Here is a 23,086-nt window from a genome sequence, read left to right on the forward strand (position 1 = left end):
ATACATTGGCTTCACATGACGATCTTGTTTCAACAGTTATGATTGACGACCTATTATTTCGTCCGACTACAAACGCTATTCGATTGTCTGCTCCTATTTGCATAATGCTTCTTTCGCAGTTTCATCTTGCTTCACTTTTTCTTTACTTCATCCTTTCCGTTACAGTTTCGACTTTATCGATCCAGGTTCGCGGCGAGATGTCTTTTTATTTTCGAACGCCATTATTACTCGGCCAGGCTCTCGCCGTGTAATTCCATTTGAACTTCCGCTGCGGCAAGCTACGTGACATCCTGGAGATTTTTTCAGTGACAATTTTGCAGCGTAGGTCTTTTTTATTTCGAGCAGTTAGTGTCGAGACGCTAGGAAACTTCTGCCTCGGTGAATATGGTTTGCGCACATCAACGTCTTTCGCTCATAATTTATTTTTCTTCTCTTCTCTCGACATTTCTTACTGTGATAATAACCACCGAATGATTCTTCTTTAGACGAAAGTTTCATAGCTGCCGCTTGTTGCGGTGACAATTCGGGATATCCATTTTTCTTGCACATTTCCTCTTTTGTTGTCGATCCCTCGAAGAGAAGGAATGCGCGCGTTTATGGCAATTAACTACGTGACGGTATTCGAAGTGCGACGATTCTTCTCCATTTATTTCGTTCAGCAATACCTCGCTGAGAATGCGCAAGCTTCGAATGAACAATTAGTGAGCCATTATTGTGTTTACGTGACTGACTCTAAAATAACGTGTTCTTTATATATTATATTTAGAATTTATACTGTTGATTTAAAATAAAACAAAATATATATTTTTGATACTTAAATATGTAGATTTTAAAAGTTTTTCGTTCTCCGTGTAATACGCGCTCGAATCTTCATCTCGATTTCTCCCATTTTACTTTTCGCTTATATTCACGGTCTCTCGCTACACTGCATAACGTTGAGTCGTTTGTATTTTCTTTTTTTTTTCAAGCAACCGTTCCAGGAACAGTTCTCTTTTATTTTGAGAAATTCTTAGCAGAAGTCTCGAGAAGTTGTCACAGCTCCGCGCGATAACTTCTAAGCAAGGAAGCGAGGTTGGAACTTTTTCCACGAGAAAGAAACAACCGCGGCGACGGAATACTTCTCTTTGCACTTTGTTCATGAAAGACGTCCGCTAATTCCATTTTCTTTCTTGACATTTAATGGAAGTGAGTCTCATCGGCCGCGTACTTCCGTTCGATGAATCTGGTCCGGAATTCTTCTTCATTTCGCAGGATTTCGGACAAAGTCTTAAGAAGTTCTCAACTCCTCTGTGCGAGTCCTCGAAGGGAAGGGATAAGTGAGAACTTTTTCTCGTTAGATGAAGAATGATGACAAACGTATACCATCATGCTCCACTTCCATCGCTTTTCTTCGACATCATTGTGATTTATTTTCAATTCCATCTCGTTTCGATATAAATGCATTTCTTATGATCGAACATTATGAGCTGTATGACTTTTCAAAGCGAAAGCTCTATACTTTATTGCATCATTTTGGATTATAGATGTTGGTTTCTTTATCCAGACTGCTTGAACGTCTACACATTCTTTCAATTCTTTTGCTATTGATAAATGCTACTGTTACAATGCTATTTACTCGTTATTGTATAAGTTCGTACTTCAGTACGTTCAATTCTTTCGAAGTGGGAGGATAGAATAAATTTTGTGGCCAAGAGTCTATTCCAGCAAAGAAAGAGTCCCTCTCTCGGCTTAAGATCGTTTGCCAAGAAAGTCGAATATACCGCCAACTATTGCGCCCAACCTTATAGTTTTCTGTACAATACCGCTTCCGAAAATAGTGCGTCATGTGGTATATTTTGCTCTATTGTTCTTTTCTGGCCGATAAAAACGTGGCTACTACTATAAGATCGCCGAATTTCTTCCCGTGGCGCCACGTCGCGCAAAGTAAGGACGATTTGGACGACGATAGTAGTAGTAGTAGTAGTAGTAGTAGTAGTAGTAGTAGTAGTAGTAGTAGTAGTAGTAGTAGTAGTAGTAGTAGTAGCAGTAGTAACTTGCGTGCAAAACGCTTTCTTCTACACTTCCCCCCTTCATATCGTATCTTCACTCACTGTCATTTCCGCCGCATAGCGTGCCGCCGTCGAGCGTACGTCGCGCTACGATCTCCGTCCGTTTCAAATACACTATCTTATATTTTCCTTATATTTTGCGAAGCTGCCATCGGAAGTTCTTAACGAGATAGGGTTGTCTTACGCCAAGGACGACGCGCTAAACCCTTCTTGACAGGCCCGACCGACCCACAGGTGGGATTTAAGGAGCTCGAGTGTAGTGTAGTAACTATAGTTAAGATGTTATCGTATCTCTCGCCAGTGAGCTATGGGGGATTTTCTATGGTCAGCCTGCAGGTATATCGTCGTTGATCTGTCGCCTGTCCACTTCCTTCCCTTCATTTTTCCATCCACTTCCCTGCTCTTTTTTTTCGTCCTGCTATAATCTTATTCGATGATCCGATTTCGATCCTTTTCGATTATCGTTGGTTCAATCTGTATATCTTTGCATCATCTTTTTTCTCGCCTATCGTTCGAATGGACATTTGAACATTCGGACATAACGGTAGATTAAAACGGCACGCAATCGATAGCACGTTTTTTCTCGATCGACAGAACTCTCCTATTTTTTTTTTATATCGAGATTCTTCTTATCGGTAATCCTCTAACTGCTGTTACGTAGACACCGCCTGCCTGGCCGAGCGTGATAGATAGTGCTGCAGGGGACAGCGGTCAATGGTCCATAGGTCTGATCAAAGGGCGCCACTGACTTTGAAGGTGCCCATAAATCCAACTTTATGGGGCAAATTTCAATTCTTTGTCGGAGAGAAATTGGGACTATCGAATAACATTAGGTCTATAGCTTCCTGTCTATGACAAATTTGTCTTCGAAAAGGACACGGCATATCCTCCGTGCCGAGTTGCGCGACAATGTGGCGGAAAATAGATAATCAATCGCCGATTCAACTGACAATATTTTCTTTTCTACACTGCGCCGTGATAACATGATAGTAAATTGACCATCGTTAAAATAAATTACTCGAAGAATTGAAAGGCGACTAGAAATATCGAAAGAATAGAATGTCAAAAGACTAACTGCTTGACGAATGTGTTGTTAGAAATATACGAACGACTCGGAGAGAAAAATTGTTATAAAAGAATAAATGCTTCGATGCTTCGCGAAATCGAAATTAATGCGTAACTTGATTCGGGCGTTGTGCTAGATATCTAGAAACTGACGCGATTCTCTTTGCCGTTAACGGTTAGCTCGCCTGCAAATCGATACTGCGAGCAAAACGAGGGGAAAAGGCACAACAATTAGCGTTCTGATACGGGGAATCAATCGAGGAGGCAGAAAGAAAGAGAGAAATCCCTGGTTCGAGGTAATTGGTCTCGGCTCTCGAGTTTGCGCGACTAGCTCGTCAAGATATTCGAGTAAATCCTTTATGATGAAGGGCTTCTCGCTCATTGTTCGCAAGACGCACGAAATACAAGGAACGAATTCTCCACTCGAGAAACGGAAAGAATCTCGCAGATGCGCCATTCCGTTTTATCATCATTTCCACATATTTTTTCAGAACTTTGTATCGTTATGTTATATTAGATATGTTCATAATTGAAAAAAAAGTTTTTACATGAACAGTTCTGAAAATTCTTTTTTAAAATGTTTGACACTTGAACGATGAAGGGGAGAATTTTAAACTCCGCACGCGCTTCTCTCCGCTTTATCGACCTGCCTTCTCTCGTCCGGTTTTCGCTACTCACGCTGCTCGTACCACCCAAGTACCTCATGGCATCAATCTTGCATAGAATCCTCGAATTTACGGCCCTCGTTCCGCGTGCTCGCGCTGAATTACATTCGACGGACGCCGTAGAATTGGTCCCAACTATCTCCACGTCCGGCGTCTATTTGCGTCGCTGCATTGCCGCATATAACACGCGTCTATTTTACCATTTTCCTCTGTTCTCCGCCCGCCTGTTGGGGCGATTCAGCGGCGATGAAATTAGCTCGATACGCGACAGTCGCGGCTGAAATAAAGCGCACTCGCGTATTTCGGCCGGTACTTTCCGCTCGCGTGCAACTAATCGCACGAGCGTATGCGGGAACTCACAGCGAACTTGTGGAAACAAGGTAATCCGCGAGTATAAATATATAATTCTCATCAACATTAATGTCGTTTTCACTGGGACCGCTGAAAATCATATGACTGTCGGTGTCGTTAAATTTCCTGCGCTCCGTAATCACGTGGTGGAAAAAAATAAATTATGTAAAATTATAATAAAAAAAAAATGCGACTCCATTATCGGTCGCGTCATTATTTTATCTGTGAAATTTCCACCAGTAGAAACTCTTAAAGTGTCATCTCATGCGAAAAATCTCTCTCTCGTTCCTTTCTTCGTCATCCTTCCATCAACGTCGTGCGATTGTAATCAAATAAATGCTCGCGAAATAACAAGCGATCAAACGGTGGCTCAATAAGATATTGTTGCCCCGTAAAGAGTCAATTTGTACAGTGTAAAGAATGGAGGTGCTGCCACGCAACACTTGTTATCGGATATTCCGTGGGTAATTTTGCAGACGTTGTCCGCCGCATAGAGGCGATTTTTCTTGCCGAGCAATACACGTCCACGCGCGGTAGCGGCGCAATATCAAAGAGAAAATCCCGCCGACCGTAATCTAGATTTTCAATCTCGTAACAAATCATATTCTTCTGCGGTTAAACAAGTCATTTATTCCACCCTGTTTAAATGTTTCACATTGTAAAGAGAATGACGCATATTCTGTGATACAGCTTCATACTCTCGAGGATACAATTTCAATGCAATTATAGAGAACGCGGAATTTTTTTCATTCAAATTTTTAATTAAATTAATAATTTAAATGGGAAACAGGTACTCATATATCTTATAGAATGCCAAGTGCAACGTTAATCAGTGTGCACAATATAATATGATGTTTTTATTACAGAATTAATGCATAATATTATAATACAATAAACATACATGCGCGTAATCGCGTATGAGCGTTCTATTTACGTTTTAGTATCGCATTCGCTGTAATGATAAAGAATCGTTCTATATATGTATATACAAACGTAATATCCGAGCGCGAGCCAATGGGAGCACCGGGAGGGCACCGATATAACTACTCGCCCGTCTCGAATTTTTCATTCGCGAGGCTCCGCCACGGTATATCTCGTCGACAATAGCGAATGCCGCTTGAAGCCGGGTCGCGTCGTTGCATACGCGATTCACCGCGTGAATAAAGAAACGGAACGGACGCGGAGCATGTGCGCCGTAAAAAAGGAGACGCGTCGTCCTGGACGATATATAGCGAGCATACACAGGGTTGACCTACATTCCTACATTTGACTCTTTATTCTCTCGTGCGTTAGCCATCGTCACCGAGCGTTTGCGCTGGAATAATACCCCGACCCGGCCGCAACCTCTATGGCTAGGCATAACCGTTTGAAATTGGAGGTAAATTAATGATCAGATCGGGCCGCGTGTTCGGCGAGTAATTACCGATCCCGTCGGGAGTGTATCCCACGAGAGGATGGCGCCGGGCGTGGCGGGCGAAGAAGGAATTTAGCCAAACCTCCCTGTAATTTCTCGTTCATCCCTTGGCAAACTTGGCGGTGCCTAGGGTTATTCCAAGGGAGTCTCGAGGTGACGGCGAGGTGGTGAAGGAGAGGGGGCGGCGGTGTTGGCGACGGGTGGAGTATAAAGAGGCGGGATGCGTAGAGAGAGAGAGAAAGAGAGAAAGAGAGAGAGAGAGAGAGAGAGAGAGAGAGAGAGAGAGAGGGGAGAGAGGGAGAGAGAGAGAGAGAAGGCGTGGGTGGGGGTGCGGATGTAACGAAGGGCAGGAGGGGGAGGTTTTACTCGGTGCGAAGGAGCAAGTTGCTCTCCCCTTCCTTCCTCCCGGGAAAGGCTTCCGTGTAGTAGGTGAGTTATTGGCGTTACGTTAGACGTCACATGCAGCGCCGACCCGGCAAGCCTCCACTCGAGAGTGCTCGCCCCGGCTTCTCCCTATCTTCCCGCGAGTAAGACGCAACGTCAGATGCAAGACAAACGTCTCAATCCTAAGCGGAACGACGAGAATGACGCCGGCGACGACAGCGTATGAATCCTCTCGCTACTTCTCTATTCGGTGAACTCATCGGCGGAAGAGAGGCACGTGTTCCTTCCCAAATCTAAAACCGGATGACGTGTCGGCTCGACTGCGAATCGACTGCTATCTCGTTATAACGCTCGTCACGAACGATGCGCGATGACGCGTTAACGCCCGAATGGAATAGGTGACAAAATTCTTTTTAGTATTAATTTTGCTTGACACTGAGAAAATTGGCATTGTCCTATTATTGCAGTCGCAATTGATGCATTCTGTAAACACAGTAAATGTTTACCTATCGGTCGCGAAAGCAAACGCAATGTTCCAGATAATATTGCCCTTATCGCAAATTCAACAGCGCATTTCCATGTTACAGGGATACACGAGAGGTCGATACCTCCGCGTAAAATCCCTCAAAGAGCGACATATTGTTCTCCATTGACTATCTGATGGCCGGAGTCATGCGCTCGCATGCACTATCACGTGAGAAATGTCGCGTTGCTGGGTGAATAACGAAAATGGGCAAGCGTGGCAACGGCAATTTCTTTCCCGTCGCGGGAGAACAATGTGGCGTTGCCAGCGTGACGAAGAAAATATGCGGAGAATCGGTGCATTCGATCGGAGAGGAAGATGGCCGTAATTTGTCATCGCAGTTCGCGAGCACAGTATTTCGTATGCGCAGCACGTTAATAATCCGAGATTACATTGCTATTGCGTATAAGTTATATTACTTTTTTTTCAAAATAAATTTTAGTTTCAATTATTAATAAACAATAATGTAATTATTTCTTTACTCGACAGAAACGATTCAAGTTCACAAAGTATATTTGTAAAACCAGCGTTATTCTGTTGACATCGATTTTAATCACGCGTTTCATTTTACATCGCGTGTTATACTTACCAGAAATACAATCTGCGATAAGCATAGCGATTTATGGGGATATAATAGTTGAAATATGTTGACGATGACGTTATAGCGAGGGAGTGATCGATCAAAGTCAAAGGTCGATTGGGAGCTGCCAGTGCTCTCTTTACCTCGAGACTGGCTTGTGGCACTTTATTTGTCCTCGCCGATACGGAAAAGTGGTTAAGTGTGTCACGATCAACGTCACGTCTGTCGTAACGTCGCTGTCGGAACTTCTTGTGCAAACTGCTTTTGTTATGTAAAAGCAAAAGCCAATACGCGACAAATCGTCAAACTCGATTTAGTCTTTTCTGTCTCGAGGACGGAAAACGTGAAATACAATCGTAAACTCTGAATTAATAAAGTTCTCGTGTGTTTGTTTATTGTATATTTAATGCTATTTGGCTCAACATTATAACATGCAATGGATGTCGATAGATTATCGCGAAGAAATAACATTCCTACTCCAATATGTATCATTCTTTCCCCCTCCTTAACCGCTTCCAATCGTTTTGCGCAATACGAGTCGTATAAGGCCGCCTGAAACTTATCGCAGAACGTCGATCTAAATCGCACCGAATGTGACCGATAAAAGCGCCCTTAATGACATTGGTCCTCTCCTCTCGAACGGGAACGCATTCGATTCAGAGTACATTTATCTTGGCCCCGTAGCACGCTGTTGTAAAGTATGGTTCCAGAGACCCTCCTTCGATCCTTCTGCCAGCTTCCGGGCTATGCTCTTGATGGAATACGTGCGTGGACTGCGCCCGCGCCTTCGTTTCCGTAGAATTCGCGTTTTTACAAATATCCGGCTCTCGATAACGACAAACTCTTTGTTACTCTTCTTTCAGATGGAAAGCTCTCTTTGATGTTCGTCTAATTGAAAAATCACTCGCTTAAAATACTCGATATATTGTAGTGGAGATAACAAGTAAAAAATCAATTTATCGAAAATATTGAAGTATATAAAAGAATAAAAGAACATGAAGAGTTTTTCTATTTAAGGATTTAAAAACTACAAATAAATCGGAACACGTATATTGCACCAGAACACAAAAGCAGCACCGAATGGTCAGTCAACGCTTTCATACGCGTACTTTTCGGAAACCGGATATTCTTCGTCGTCACTGCCGCAGCACGGTGGAACATGAGACGCGGGTGGCGAATTCGGCGCCTCGTCGGTGGCGAAAGCCGACTCGGCAGTGATTTGTTATCGTAACACCGCGATGGTGTTTGCCTAGCAAATCCTTAGTCGCGTCTGTCGGCTAAGGTCCGCCGCATCCACCCCGCTGCTCGCGCGGTCGACCCTCGCCAGCGCCTGAATCAACCCCTTGTAAAAACACGAGTTCACCTTGGGTCGGAATCAGCGAGCCGCCTCTGTACCGCAGCTAACACCGGCTAATACCGGGCAACGGCAACAGCAACGTTCGAGTCGCGATGGTAAACGACGACGGAACCGCTGGAACGGGGCGGAAAGTAAACTGTGCCATGACCTGTGAACGCGCCAGGCTTTCATCTTTCCGGCGGGCAACCTATATTTCAAGCGGTGATAAATCAGCTAAGATTCCGGAAATTTACGCGCGACCTGGATCCGCAGTGGCTATCATTCCCGCCTGCAGCAGGGGGAGAGAAGGAAGAGGAGAGTCCACCTAGAAAGGCGCGGCGCGAGATGGCGAAGAAAGAGAATCGAGAGTGGAATAGTAGAAAGGATAAAAGGGGTCATTAAAGGTGAACCGATCGTCTGATCGATGTAACGAACTTCGCGAAACGTAGCGCCGATAAATCTCGAAGACATTTCGTGGATAATTCTCATCAATATCGTCACCAGTGGCGTAATCACCGTTATGGATATCGCGTTCCGCTGGCTACATCGCAAAATTTATATTCGTATTGTTACTCGGCATTAAACGTAGATGCCTGCTTCTAATTCCCCTTGTGTACGTTTAATGTATGTATCATATGATACAACGTATCATAAATTTCACTACTAGACTGCCACATCTTTTCGTCAAATATACGATAAAAATAGATGTATGTATTTATACGTATGTATATATGTCTTTATGTACATCGATAACGTAGTAATAAAAAGTTCAATGCTGTATACATATTATAAAAGTAACTATACTTTGAATGGAGTTTCTTATATGATTATATCGACAGTCGTCTAAGTGATCTATAATACAATTATCCACGTAAGAGAATACCCTATCTCTATTTTCTTTTATTGAGAATTCAGACTCGACGCACATTGGAGAATGAAACCTGTTAAAAACTTGCGATTACTAATTTACGTAATTCAAGACAATTAATTTTTTCTAAGCAACGAATTATTTATCATTATTCGAAAATAATTACCGTTCCTTCTTAAATTGTAGTTTCGAATAGATGTTATCTAGTTTTAAAAAAATGTCATTATAATCAAATGGTCATCAGCGTGCGCGGGAAAGTTTTGCTCCAAGCACGAAGACTCGAAATAATTGATGCGATGGACTGCTCTTTCGATATTCGTATTAGTATAGCCTCTCACCGAGGAGCTTCCGTACTAAAGTTTGTTGGTAAAAGTTACTCGGGAAATTTCTTAGAGCTCGACTTCGGAAAACAAACATTATTTTTGAATGAGTACATTAACCTCAGCGATGAATATAATCCTCTTTCTTATAATTTTCTTGAAGATAAATCACGTTGAAACGGCTTTAATGTGATCACGACATTGATGCTACGATTATGATATCTATTATAACATTATTTTGATGATAAACTTGGAAAATTAATCATCGAATAAAATGAAAGATTTGCAAATTCTATTTCAATCTATTCCAATCTCGTTGATGCATTGTCATCATTATGATCGTGCTAAATTTACTTCGATAAGTAGATTACAGTTTGCCACGCTTCTAACGCAACTGCTCATCGTGCAACTGCTAATTATGTACTAATTTGGAGTTAGTAACGGAGCGCTAGATAACGCTATCGGAATCAGCGTCAGCTGTTTTCATCGGTTGCTCGGCAACGAGAATCCATGAGAACGAGGATACGCCGGCGTTTCCAATTTGTACGCTTTATGAGGGACTTTGCAACATAATCCACGAAAAATTGACCGTCCAATCATCCGCAGCAAGCATACGCTGAAATTGCAAGTTTATCGATATTGTACGTATCGTATTGACGTTGTACATAAAGATATATACGTATATACATTGTATATACGTATAAATCGCAACGTTATTCATATCGTTGTTCATATCGCGACTAACATGTTTGCGTTATTCTGTTGTTAATAGCACCGTGATAGTTTCGTGTGATATTAAATATTGATGAATGACAATGTAGATATTCAATACGATGTTCAATTCGTATAGCAATAACTTCTTAGGGCATTTATCGTTTCCTTCATAGAAAATAAACTTTGAGTATACATGATTGTCTACATGTTACCGTTAGAAAATCATTACAAAGAGCGCGCACATGTATGATCATAATGTAAATAACAAGGGATGAGAAGTATTTTAGCTGTCGGAATATTCGCATGACGTCCGGGAAGTAAATTGTGCTGATTGAGATCCCGAATTAGTGTTTGTTTCGTTGACGATGCGCAACGTGCGCGGCTTCCACAACCAAACATTCGATAAAGATTTGTTCCCGTTCTGTCAGATGGAATTAAATGTAACGAAAAGTTAGCGCTGCTCGTGGAATCAAAGATCAAAAGTTATTGATCTTTTTTTTACAGTGGAATGGGAAGGAGCAAAAGGTTCGCCTCGATGGGTAAAGGTGTGTTAATTAAAGTGTCTCATTAACGGCCTTGCCCTTCGCAATTACCAACTACCTTACTCCCCTGTTTAACGGGGCAAATCAGAATGAAATATAAATCAACGGCCCACAAATGTCTCGTCGGTATTCGGAGCGGTAACAATGGCAGTCGGCGAACAATGAAATCGATATGCTTTCTGACCTTTAATTAAAACACACGCTGATTTTTCCGACGGCAAATGTAATACCACGAATTATTGGAACGATCGGAATTTATAAATTAATTAATACTTATAAGATAACGATAGAGAGCAAAAAAAATTTCCGAACGAACATTATTATCGGAATTAACGGAATTATCGAATTTATTATGGCAAGAAGAGCAAAACATATTCAATTATTGCGCGGATTTCTACAAGTCACATGATTCGCTCTCTGAGATTTTCTAAATTCCTGCATTATTTATAAATTCATGGCGTGTTTGTCTCACTTACTCATTCGCCAATAAAGCAAATATCAAATCGAGCTTTGCCAGAGGTCGACGCATAAAATATAGACAGGTTGAGGGGCGATTTTGCATTTTCTCGCATCGTCTCAGGTGCTTGGAGCTACGCTGAGAAACGCAAATCGAAGAACTGTAGAGAGGCACGGTAATTTCGCACGGTGAGAAAATGTTCGCAGCTCCGGGATGTTGAGTTCCTTGTTCGGCTTTCAATTCGTCGTACGCCAGGCGACGCTACAACGACGCTTCAGAGTGACTATGGCATCTCTTCCTTCATTCGCAGTCGTGCAAATTACTCGCATTTTTAAGTTATTAGCGCGAAATGCGCAGAGTGCATTAATGCGTCTCGCGTGCTCCGCGTTACCAAGGCGTTGATCTTCTCCATCACGATCGATAGAACAACAAGAAGCTCCATCAATAGAAACAGCGTATTACGTGCAAGAGGGGCGAGACGAGTGTCGCTCGTCGCAAGCTGTAGTGGCGAATCGATGCTATCGAAAGGTATCGCGACATGCAATCCAACCGGCTTGTATCGAGTCCGTGCTTGTTCAACACCCTCGAGGTTTCATCGTACGACACGTATAATGCTAGCGCACACGCATGTACGCACGCACGCATAGGTGTGCCGCCGTGAGTATTTTTCAAGTTGTTCAAATGGTGTTCGCGCCTCGTGCCATAGGGAGACAATCCGTAAGCCTCGACGCTCGTGCAGTGCGCAGGGGGTGTCTGAAGCAGTCCTTCAGGCCACCTCGGCTGCCACCATCTCCGTGTCACACCTCATTATGCCGCTGCTTCGTTAGCGCCGACATCGTCGTCGACGAACAAAGGACGAATTCGCGTCGATCGGCATTCGCGAATGACGCGTCGCGCCGGGTAATTTGTAGGCTCCATTATACGATGTCTACTCACACTTGCATCTGATGACGACAATTTACATGGAAGGGTAGAATAGGAAAATAAAAAATCGTGCGAGTGGAAAAAGATGAATCTGTGCGTCGTGTTTCGATTGTTGCAATCTGCGTTCAAATTAACATTCTCGCTCGCGCGAGCTACGCGTTAATGTGCACATAAATGCACACACGGGTAGCTGTAAAGATAGAAGCATCGCAGACAGATAACCCGACAGTCCGCACTCGTAAACTAGAAACTTGCGCAATCACAAGTTGGCAGAAGTCCGCCCCGAGCTCGTGAGCCCGAAACTCATAAAACTACCGTAATTGTAAAACACGAAAGGGCATAGGCGGGGCCCGTAGAAATACCGTAGCCGACTGGCGCACGCCTCACAGTCCACAGTGAATCATTTCACTTGTTGAAATCATTATTTTTCTGTCGTTTCTCTTATTTTCTCTTGGGTATCGTATTTTGCTCGTTACTTGTTTTCGCACACTCCCGCAAAAAATTTATGAAATAACGACAACGCAGCGGAAGCTCCAATAAATACGGCGTTTTCCTCGAAAAGTCCGCCATTTGAACTCCGAATTGCTTACGTTAAAGCGAAAGATCCTCAAAGCGTTACTTCCTTTTATCGGAATTCGATATTCGCTTACGTCCTGCGAAAGGCTACTTTGATGGGTCTCGCGGATCTTCTTTCTTTGGCAAAATCTGGCTCCGGGGTAACTTAGGTAGACGCACCACCGGTTGACCTTCGGGGAAAATATCATATTTCTTGCTCGTTGTTACCGCTAATACCGATTCGCTCTGCGGTTTCTTTGAAGTGCCGGAAATCGTTTGCTTACTCTCCCTCCGCCCTTCAGTGTGCATCGGTGAGACTGTTTATAAATATCGCGGAAAATGGATACCATTAACTTTCATCTACAAGAAGCCGCGATGTTCACAAGCACCCATAAGCTGCATTATTTCAAGAAAGCTTCTTCCAGTTGCTGAACTTCTTGCGACGCGGCATGATTCTTTTCTCAAATTACCAGTGCAAATGCAACACGGAGTTACTATTATGCATAAATGAACGCTTCAATGGAATATCGATGAGTCGCTGAGAATACCTGTCAACGTCGAACGACACATCTTAAATCTTAATACATACGCGATGCAAAACGATAGAATTGTAAGAACTGATGTACAATTTAAGTTCTCGTTCACTATGCACGGGAAATGAATGCGCTACTACTGGAAATGCTGTTTTTAATGCTCCTGTTACATCGCTTCGAGCAATAAAGTCGCTGCAGCCACCTGTTCAATATCTTTCTATGTGTGCGCGATTCATTAAAGCCTGGATCAGCTAGCTGCTATGCACATAGTTAACAAAATTCATTACGCTTTTGAGAACACTGTACATGGCGCACGAGTACGAAAATCACTATGATTTTATTGGCACGCTATGACGTTGTAAAGTCGATAATTGAAAATTGTACGCCGCGCCGTCATAGTTACCGATTGTTTCTAACTCGCTTACAACAGTGTAGTTTACGTTTAAGTGACAAAAAATATCCTTCAATAAAAATTTACACGCAGAATGTTAATTAGGCAAAAAATAAACTGTGAGAGGATGATGTATTTGCGACATATAGTAACATCGTGAAGAAGTTGATAAGAGATTTCTTACTTTATATTTATTATCTAATCTATAAGTTGTCGAGTCTATTATTTAAAGTCTCGGTGGCTTAACACTCACCCCTTGACACTGGTGCAAATGGAGTGAGTAAATGGGATTGTGGAATTAAAGATTAGCAAGGAGGGCAGTAAAGATATCCCGTTAAGGAAGATCGACCGTTAAGGAACATTTCGAGGATTCTCGTCTCGATAAGCCCAGCACCGATCTTTGAGCTTCTTAGAGGCGTCCCGGAATTATTTAGTGGTGCGTAAGCCGCTCCGGGGTTGCCTTCAGACCGAGGTTAATGGTTTCGATTCCCAGTAGTGTGTTCACCAAACCCTCCCAGTCAATGATATATCATTGGCTCCTAACTGTAGATATATAACTACAGCAGTCGAATCATGAACTGATATATATATATATATATATATATATTCTTTAAGTGATATAATTCTGTTTTTGCTATTTCATTATTTAAAGAAAATCGACGCGAAAGATCTCGGTGTAGAAAACATAGCCAATCGCGCATACGCGTATCGCGAAGAGCCGTACAAATTTTATGTTTTACACGATCGTCATGACGATAATCGTTCGATCATCAAGCAAATACATATCGATAAAAAATAGCGCAGCATGCAATATGCATATATATCGTTGAGAACAGTATGAAGCTTCCTGGTAGTACAACTCTCCTGCATTGAATTTGTTCTCCGATTCGAAATCGCCTGACAGTTAAGAGCGCAAAATTTTCGATATCGGAAAATAGAAGATGGGGTAAGAAGAGGAGAAGAGAGGCAAGAGACTGTAGGAAACTGCGCGAAAAGGAGAGGAATCGACAGAAGCTCGTGCGGCATTACGTTTATTTATTGATCGCATTTGCCTTCCAGCCAACTGAATTCTGGAAGAATTAATCCCGCTTTGCTCGGCCGAAGTACAACATATTCGCGATGCAACGAAATAAACTACTACTCATATTCTCCTCTGTATATACCAATGGAACTGTTATTTCGAGATAAAACTGAACAATGCAAATTGGTAAAACTCTGTAAAGCCTCGATGAATTGCAGTTACATTTCCTCGTTATAACAAACGGATGTTCTCCCATCGCGTTAATGCTTAATTGTTAAATATAAGAGGATTTTGCTACTGTATATATTCATAGTTTTGACGGGAGCGAATTCGTTATTTCGCTCGTGAACTTTAAGAACGGATCCAACATGTTCAAAATAGCATAGGTCAAAGTCGGTTGCACTTGGCCTAATTCAATCTTACTGGGGTTAAACGCGAGGGAACTCCCCACGAACAAACGTATCTTGTCCTGTTGGCAGTTTCGTTCTGAGGTAAACTCAGCAAAACTAATAGAAGTAGCGGAGGAGCTGCGGAGATAGGCGGACGCCCCGGCCAAAGGTGACAGAAAGGGACGGAAGTGGTTGGAAGAGGCATTATATTATGTGCCACGGGGCTAAATTGAATTCTCGCGCCGCCGCTTTCCGGAAATAATATTATGTTTTATGTTCTCGACACCCGCGGAGCCCTATTGGAATCCCTTAATAGGAATTTTTCACATTTTCCGCCAGCTCTCGGCGAATAAGATCAGCGAGAGGTGGCAGCATCCATTGGCACAGATTCCGATCTACCGGGGATGGAAAATGGCGGAGGCGAATCGCTGTGGCTCTCTCTCACTCTCACTCTCTCTCTCTCTCTCTCTCTCTCTCTCTCTCTCTCTCTCTCTCTCTCTCTCTCTCTCTCTCTCTCTCTCTCTCTCTCTCTCTCTCTCTCTCTCTCTCTCTCTCTCTCTCTCTCTCTCTCTCTCTCTCTCTCTCTCTCTCTCTCTCTCTCTCTCTCTCTCTCTCTCTCTCTCTCTCTCTCTCTCTCTCTCTCTCTCTCTCTCTCTCTCTCTCTCTCTCTCTCTCTCTCTCTCTCTCTCTCTCTCTCTCCTGTTGAAGCCGGAGTATGGAAGCGTACGGAGTAAGGGTGGCGACGATGGTGCGATGGGGTTCGCCCGGAGTTCTGCCCCTGTTTGCTTTTGCTATTCGCTTTCCTGCCACGCGGCGGTGGGCGCGAGGAAAATTCCGACGCTGCCTGGTACCATCAACACGACTACCGCCGACCGATATCAACCACGAGCATTGCCTTCATCTTCCGCCGATAGAAAGTTCGGGTTTCCTTCGGGATAGCGTGTCACACGCGACGCTCGATAATCCTTAAAAGGACGATGTTAATCGCGGAGCACCTGCGCCGTGATATTTTACATTTTCAATTCAAGTGAAACGAGACCCGATCGCTTCTCATCATTACTCGATTTCTTCTATTTTCGAAGTTAAATTTATACACATTCCAATCGTAGATTTATTTTGTAAAAATATCTCAAAGATTTTCCAATGATTGATTACAGCGAATATTTTGATGAAAGAAAATTCGAGAAAGTTACGCGAGCGCGAGAATGCGTTCCGAAAAACGCTGGGATCAATGTTTGATCTCTTGCGTTTTTTGCGTTTCTTCCTTTTTTCCTTTCCTTTGGGGGAGCTCGCTCGCTTCAGGGCTGTTCGACGATACAATCCGTTCGCGGTTTCCTCGAAAAGCGATGATCGGTAATTAACCATTCTATTTGTATAAAGCTGTATTCAGAGACTATTTTCATCACGTATGCTATTTTCGGTTAAATTGCGTGTGTCCAGCGATCTTGCGGTTAAACGCGCTACGGTCTATCGCAAACAAATGCGCACGTAATAAAGTCGGCAAATGTTTTTCCTACCCGCGGGTTGTATCGGGAGATACGACCCTTTTTTTTAATTGCAACGTGAATTTTTTAAATCGGACCGCAACTTTAAATATTTATGTCTCGTCCCGTAGCGGCATTACATTTCGCGGGACGCAAACTGCCGGTTATTTCTCTTCGTTACTACGTACGCGCGGTATTCACGTGATAGCGTAAGCGTTGATTTGCAGATAATTTATTGACGCTCGCTCCGTCAAGTCTCATATGCCTATATTTAGCATAAAATAAATTTGTCATACAACTTGCTTTTTCACGTGATCCCTCCAACGAAGATAAATAAGCAATTTTACCCGTGTCCATCTCTTCCTGTTAGGATTAAAACAGTATAGCAGTGTGATATTACCTTAGGGCGCTCTACTCTAACATCCTTAATTACGCGTCATAAATTCTTTGGCGTAATGATGAACCCGTATATACGACCGAGGGATATGAAGGAATATTTCAAAGTTACAAACATTCTCGCGGCAAACTCTTTCCAGGAACGTACGAAACCTATCTGTAACCTGGGTCAAGACAGTTTTATCGTCGTCGCGAGATATACGGTATGACTCGGGCGCGCAGGTCTCGGAATCGATTTACCGCGCTCATGCTTTACACGCGAACAGTTTAGTTTCGTGGTATACGATGGATTTTTGGAGCTGTTCGTACGACGCGATTTTTAGAAATTACAATCGCTTTTGCACCGAATTCATTTAACGATAACTCGCAAAGGTGCATTAGCATAAACGCATTTGAAACGAAATAGATACAGGTGCTCGGCTGCTTCTCCTTTGAATGATATTCAAATGTATTCCCAGAAGGTGTGTCTTCGGTGCGAAATAGCTCGTAGTTTTACGAGTTCATCTACGCCGACGAACGCTTAATGCCTGCCGCTTTCCACCAGCAAATAACCGATCGGCCGAGACGTAAAATAATGTCACTGCCAATAATAGTTGATTTGACTCAGAGCGAATTTTGAATCACGTATTTTATGAAGTGCATTCCGTACCTAATAGAGTATCGATATCTTTTCGCGAGAGATACGAGCTTAAGTCGAACGACGTGATGGCGGGATCCGACCGGTTTTACCTCGTAAAAGTTCCATTCGCACGGGACCTCGTGATTGCGTGCTAAGGTTCCGTAAGGTGCGCTCGTTGTCGTGGAACTTATCGAACTATCGACTCGCTTCCGAAGCATTCGCCCCCGCTTTCATTGGCCCAGATAAAAAAAAAACTCGAAGCTTATTTGTCGGCGGATCGTTCCTTCCGAAAGCACGGCATTTATCGCGCCGAGATATATGGAAATTGCGCGGAAAGATAACAATTCTCTTCTCTTTCTCAGCACTGGCCCCTAACGAGCCGACGTCTTTGGCGGAGATCACAGATAACATGACGTATCTGGCGATTAATGAGAATCCCGCGACGTATATAGGCCAGGTAGTATTTTCGTTCGTTCAATTCTAACTGCAATCTCCCTCGCCAGTTCTGGTGAATTTTCGACGAGTCCTGGACGATGAGTTCGAAAGCGATAGATTCAAATTTTCTTTCCTCGAAGTAATTTATCGCGTTTGGCATTTGGCCTTTCCCACCCCGTCCGCGACCTGTTAGATCGAGCGCGATTGAATGAAAACAGCGCGAGTTTATTTACGCATCATTCTGTATAACTTTTAGCAGGTATTTATAGAATCAAATGAGAATATTACTGCGATCCGCGCTACCGCTTCAATTACTTCAACGACGAGAGATATTTTTATTGCATTCTGCTGGTAGCTAAAGTGAAATGTTCATTAAGCGAATCAATATTGCTGCCTGTGTATACAAAATAGGTTTATTTGGTGCGAAATTTTATTCGGCGTGAATTGCTATCTGTTTTAGTATTCCATGCAGTACTTCGGATATCAGCGGGAAACAACATGCTTGCACAGATTTTAACGCGATAAATTGCAGAGGTACGTACTTCTTTTTAATCTTAATTCCAGTCCATCAAAGAGTTTCGCATTCACGATGTTCCGAAAACACGGCGAAATTTGTCGATAACTTTCAACAACGCTTTTGAAATTTTTATCACATTTCCAACACGACCACCAGTATATAAAAAATACGCTACGCGGCGTTTATTACTGTTACGATTTTATGCATATATTCCAATTCTTATTAACAAAAAATAATGTATGCGCATCGCATCTGCATTTGTTATGTCACGAGCGATGAAGTTTCCATATTTAAGGGAAAGAGAGACCTCCCTTCGCATAAAATAAACATAATAACACGTGATGGATATTTTAAATAAATATATGACAGTCATGAAAATATAGCGCACAGCGGGAGATATTGAAGAACAGTGTCTTCTAAGCGACTTGCCAGTCGTGGAAATGCCGGAGGCTCTTAACTCATCGATTTCGATCGTGAGAATACTCGGCTCTTCCAAATTAATTTATCTCGATGCTACCGTGCATTTCACGGCTCTTCTCCGCCTCTCGATTCATTACATCTCCGATTGCGACGTTCTACTTCCTTTTTCACCGTTTAACGACATTTGAAGTTCGTAAGTCTCCGGCAGCTTCGATTCGTGGAGTAACGACTTGGTAATTTCTGCGCGACATTATCGCTTACGTCGTCGGATTCATAAAACTTTAGCGTGCACGACGAGCGCATCAAATAACGGTGTGAAAATGAACTAAGCTCCTGCGATCGTGTTGCAAGCGTAAAAGTAACGAGAAGCTGCGATATTGTATAAAACTAGGTTATCATCGACTGTATTTCGCGGTGCCTGTCTTCGTGAGACAAAATCGAATGAGAAGAGAAATGTTTAAAGATTAAATGTATTTTGTTACATAATTTAAATACATTACTTACATATCATCAAAAATTTATAAAAGCACATGTGAAAACTGGAGTAATGGTACCGAATGTTTTTTTAAAATTGTATATTTCTGCATTGCAAATAGAAAAAAGATATATTTATATTATCGTAATAATATATTCAGAATTTAAAAACATTAATTATTATTTATTAATTATTGATTATATATATTGAAATATATATATTTGATAAATCTGTTATCAGGCAAAGTTTTCAGTTGCATGTTGATAAATATGGTTCTATAAAATGTAACTATCGATAAATATGAGCTCGATGCGTTGACTGGTAGGCAGGCAGCATCGTGGAAACAACAAAACCGAATATCGATTAAACGGTACTGCGCGTACTCCGCGTGCAGGTAATTAGTAGATGCACGGAGAGTTTTAATGGGCCTTTAATAACACGCAACATCAAATTATAAAGGTGGGTCGTAGACCTTCGCTAACCTGAGCGGTCCGCGCAACCTCGGCCGTCGTTTCTCTACGCGAAGTATCCCGCATCATGTGGCGGTCGCGATTACGATGGTCAGTTTGTGAAGTAATTCCACCTCTCTGTGGCCGAGTTTACTGATAACCAGATAAAGAAATACATTAATACACCGTCGAAAGTCATGAATTGTGTCAGGCGGACGCCCGACGAAATTACAACGGCGGAGCCGATATTCGCGACGCGAACTCGACAGGCGCGCGAGCGGCGACGAAAATTTAATAACGTTCGTGTGCGAGCTCTGATTGCGATTGAATTAATTACACAGGAATATTTGTTAATCGATTGTTTTCAAAGTCGCGCGACTATTGCAACGTAAATTCGCAGCGCGTATTACCCTCGTTGCCCCGGTTCGATCCTCGTTCCTTAATCGCGTTACCACTTTATATGTTCTATTATTCTATATTATTGCGGTACATTCTCGTTCTATTTTCCATATTATCGTTTTATATTTCTATTTCGCATTCAAAAAAATGAATTCATTTGAATGAACTAATTTAATCCAAATATACATTGTGCAAAATTTTTTTACAAACAGATTGAAATTATTGACATATTGTATTCGCTTGCACAAAAGTTCCATGCTTTCCCAATCGCTATTTCCCACCGGCTGTAGATTCTTCCCGCGATAGTAACGGGGTCAACGCGATTCCGGAACCACCTGGAAATCGACCACGACCGGGTGGATCCGAGGTTACCGCCGCTCGTTCTCAGATATTGGAAGTTTCGCAGTGGTCGTTACACCATGCGGAATTAATTGGTTTAATTAAGTCACCGAATTGCTCCCGCTCACGGATTCGCGCTGGATTAATGCGTGATCAGATACGGTGCATCTGTTGCCGTCGGGATATCGACGCGGGAATATTCGAGCTGCTGTCGATACGCGGGAATCGGCGGCCGCGTCGATTACAAGCCGGCGATTTATTTGAGCGGCCGAAAGCAATTTTATTTGCGAATTTGTTTACTGGGTCGGTTGCACTATATGCGGATGCGGACGCGCATTCCGATTTTGTGAAAATAAAACCTATCACGATTTTATTAATACGCACTAATCGCACTGACGCAATAATCGCACTAATCGCGCGAATGACATAGAAACCTTTTTTTCCCCGACGACACTCACTTCGGAATGACACGCTCGTTGCCAATGTGAGTATTGAACGTAGTCGAAATTATCGCACATCGCTCCTGGAAAGACGTAAATGTAAAGAATGACCTCGTTTTTCATTAAACTACCCGTTAGCTGTTCCTATCCGGTGAGGGACATTAAGACCTTAAGCGAAGGGGCGAAAGGGAAAAACGCCCATGGGGAGCCTTTCTCTCGCGGAGAGGACTCGTCCGTTCTCGCGCAAGGATGTAATTATTCACGACGCAAAGACCACTGCTATGTAACCGCTCAATTGTCGTTTTTATATATATGCATACATCGGATGTCTGACCGCGAATCGATATCGTGAATAAACATCCTGTATTTTCACATACCGGCGAAATAACCATCAGTTACTAACCACACATCGCATAGTTGACTAAGAATATCTCGTCGCTACCTTCAACGAGTATTAATTCATGAGCGTCGAGGGGCCATCTTATCTTAGGTAATGTTATCGTATAAAAGCTAAATAACTGCCGTTTTTAAGAGTCGACTCTGGAATGTTAATCACAAGTTCTAGAAAGCTAATTTTGGATCAATATAAAAATTTTAGTTATTGCGACATCATCTTTCATTACGATATTTTTACAGAACTATAATCGTCGATGGATTTCATATAAATTCCATTCGTGCAGAGAAAGAAAAATATTATCTTTCCGTTTTGAAAACGAGCTAGTCTGGGCTGACATTTCAGTGCGTGTGGTGATGCTACATTCTACGGAAACTGTCAACTCTGGGGTTTGCACGTCTGCATTCTACAGTTTTGACGCGTGATTCCGCCCCTTCGTGAATAGGATGAGCACGAGAGTAAGACGGTGGAAGTGAAACAGTGGGGGGAAAGATAAGAAAGAAAAGGAAAAAAGATAGAGAATGGCCCAGGCGGCGTGGGAGAAAGGAAATAAGATTCTGACTTTACTTCTTGACGTATCCGTCTTTCCATAGCGAATCTTCCGGGATGGTGGAGTAGCAGGTAGTGGCGGCAGTGAAAAAGGAGCGACTGCTGGAAATATCTTACGGACGGACTGATGCGATACATTGTCTTTGCTTATCTCTTGCGGCGAACACGGGTGCGCGTACACACATCCGCAACCACAACGGCCCGAATCAACATATGCATTACGTGCTTGAAGAGTTCTCGAGGCGCCGAGTACGCGATACGCGTCGATGTTATATATTTGATGTCCTCGAGCTAGATGCGTTCTCGCATTGCGGCCGGCCGATCGATCATACGAATTAGATGCGAGGCGCGAGAATCGATACCGTTGTAATTAATAACACACAGCAACAACGGACAGTGACCGATTGTTCAATAAGAACACTTTCATCTCTCGCGTCCATTATATTTATTTAGCACGTATGTATTCGTGGATGAATTATCCAGCGGCTTTATCATTAAAAAGAAAAGCCAACAAAATTGTAATTATAAATTTGGAAGGGATTGCAAGTAAATGTTAAATCACGAAAACGGTAACGTTATTAAAATGATACGATTCATACGCTCGCGATATCTCTTCCGAGATACTCTTTTTCAAGCATGACGTAGGCGGACAAAGAAGCGCTTCGAAATCGCGGGGGTTATCGAATTTCGATCACGTTCCACCGCCGTGTACTTTCTGTGAATTCGCGCAAGTGTCGCGTCCTAGAACCGGAGAACCTCGTCCGCGATACTGCGTCCGCAAATTTAATTTTCTCACTGTATGTGTGCCGCCGTGCCGCCGGCTTGCCGTTCCATGCAAGGCGCAGAAACGAGTTACGCGCGAACGTGAAATAAAAAGAAAAACGACCGACTAATCAAACAGAAAATGCAAGATAGGCGGACGCGCGGGCGTTTCGTAATTACGATGAATTCTCGTCGCGCATTTCAATCAATTAACGAGCAGCGTTAATTAATCAAGCTATCTGCCAGCTAACCTGCAAAAGACAAGCGTAGTCTTTGTCAACCCGCGTTCCTCGCGCCCGAATACGAGACACGCGCCTATGCAGTTGCT

The 23,086-nt window shown here is 42.8% G+C and overlaps 1 protein-coding gene across 7 annotated transcripts in view; it reads left to right on the top strand.

Moving 5' to 3' along the window:
- The window catches only part of Sema2a (Semaphorin 2a), a 314,626-nt gene that overhangs the window by 6,943 nt on the left and 284,597 nt on the right, over positions 1-23,086 (top strand). For 4 of the 7 annotated variants that reach the window (XM_067359175.1, XM_067359184.1, XM_067359179.1 and 1 more), the window contains exon 2: positions 18,475-18,548. The exons of the other annotated variants lie outside the window; for them this stretch is intronic. The gene's annotated coding sequence lies outside the window, so the exon portion shown is untranslated. The remainder of the gene's footprint in view (positions 1-18,474; positions 18,549-23,086) is intronic. 7 annotated transcript variants of the gene reach the window in all.

Source organism: Linepithema humile, chromosome 7 (assembly GCF_040581485.1).
Source record: "Linepithema humile isolate Giens D197 chromosome 7, Lhum_UNIL_v1.0, whole genome shotgun sequence".
NCBI classification, from domain to species: Eukaryota; Metazoa; Arthropoda; class Insecta; order Hymenoptera; family Formicidae; genus Linepithema; species Linepithema humile.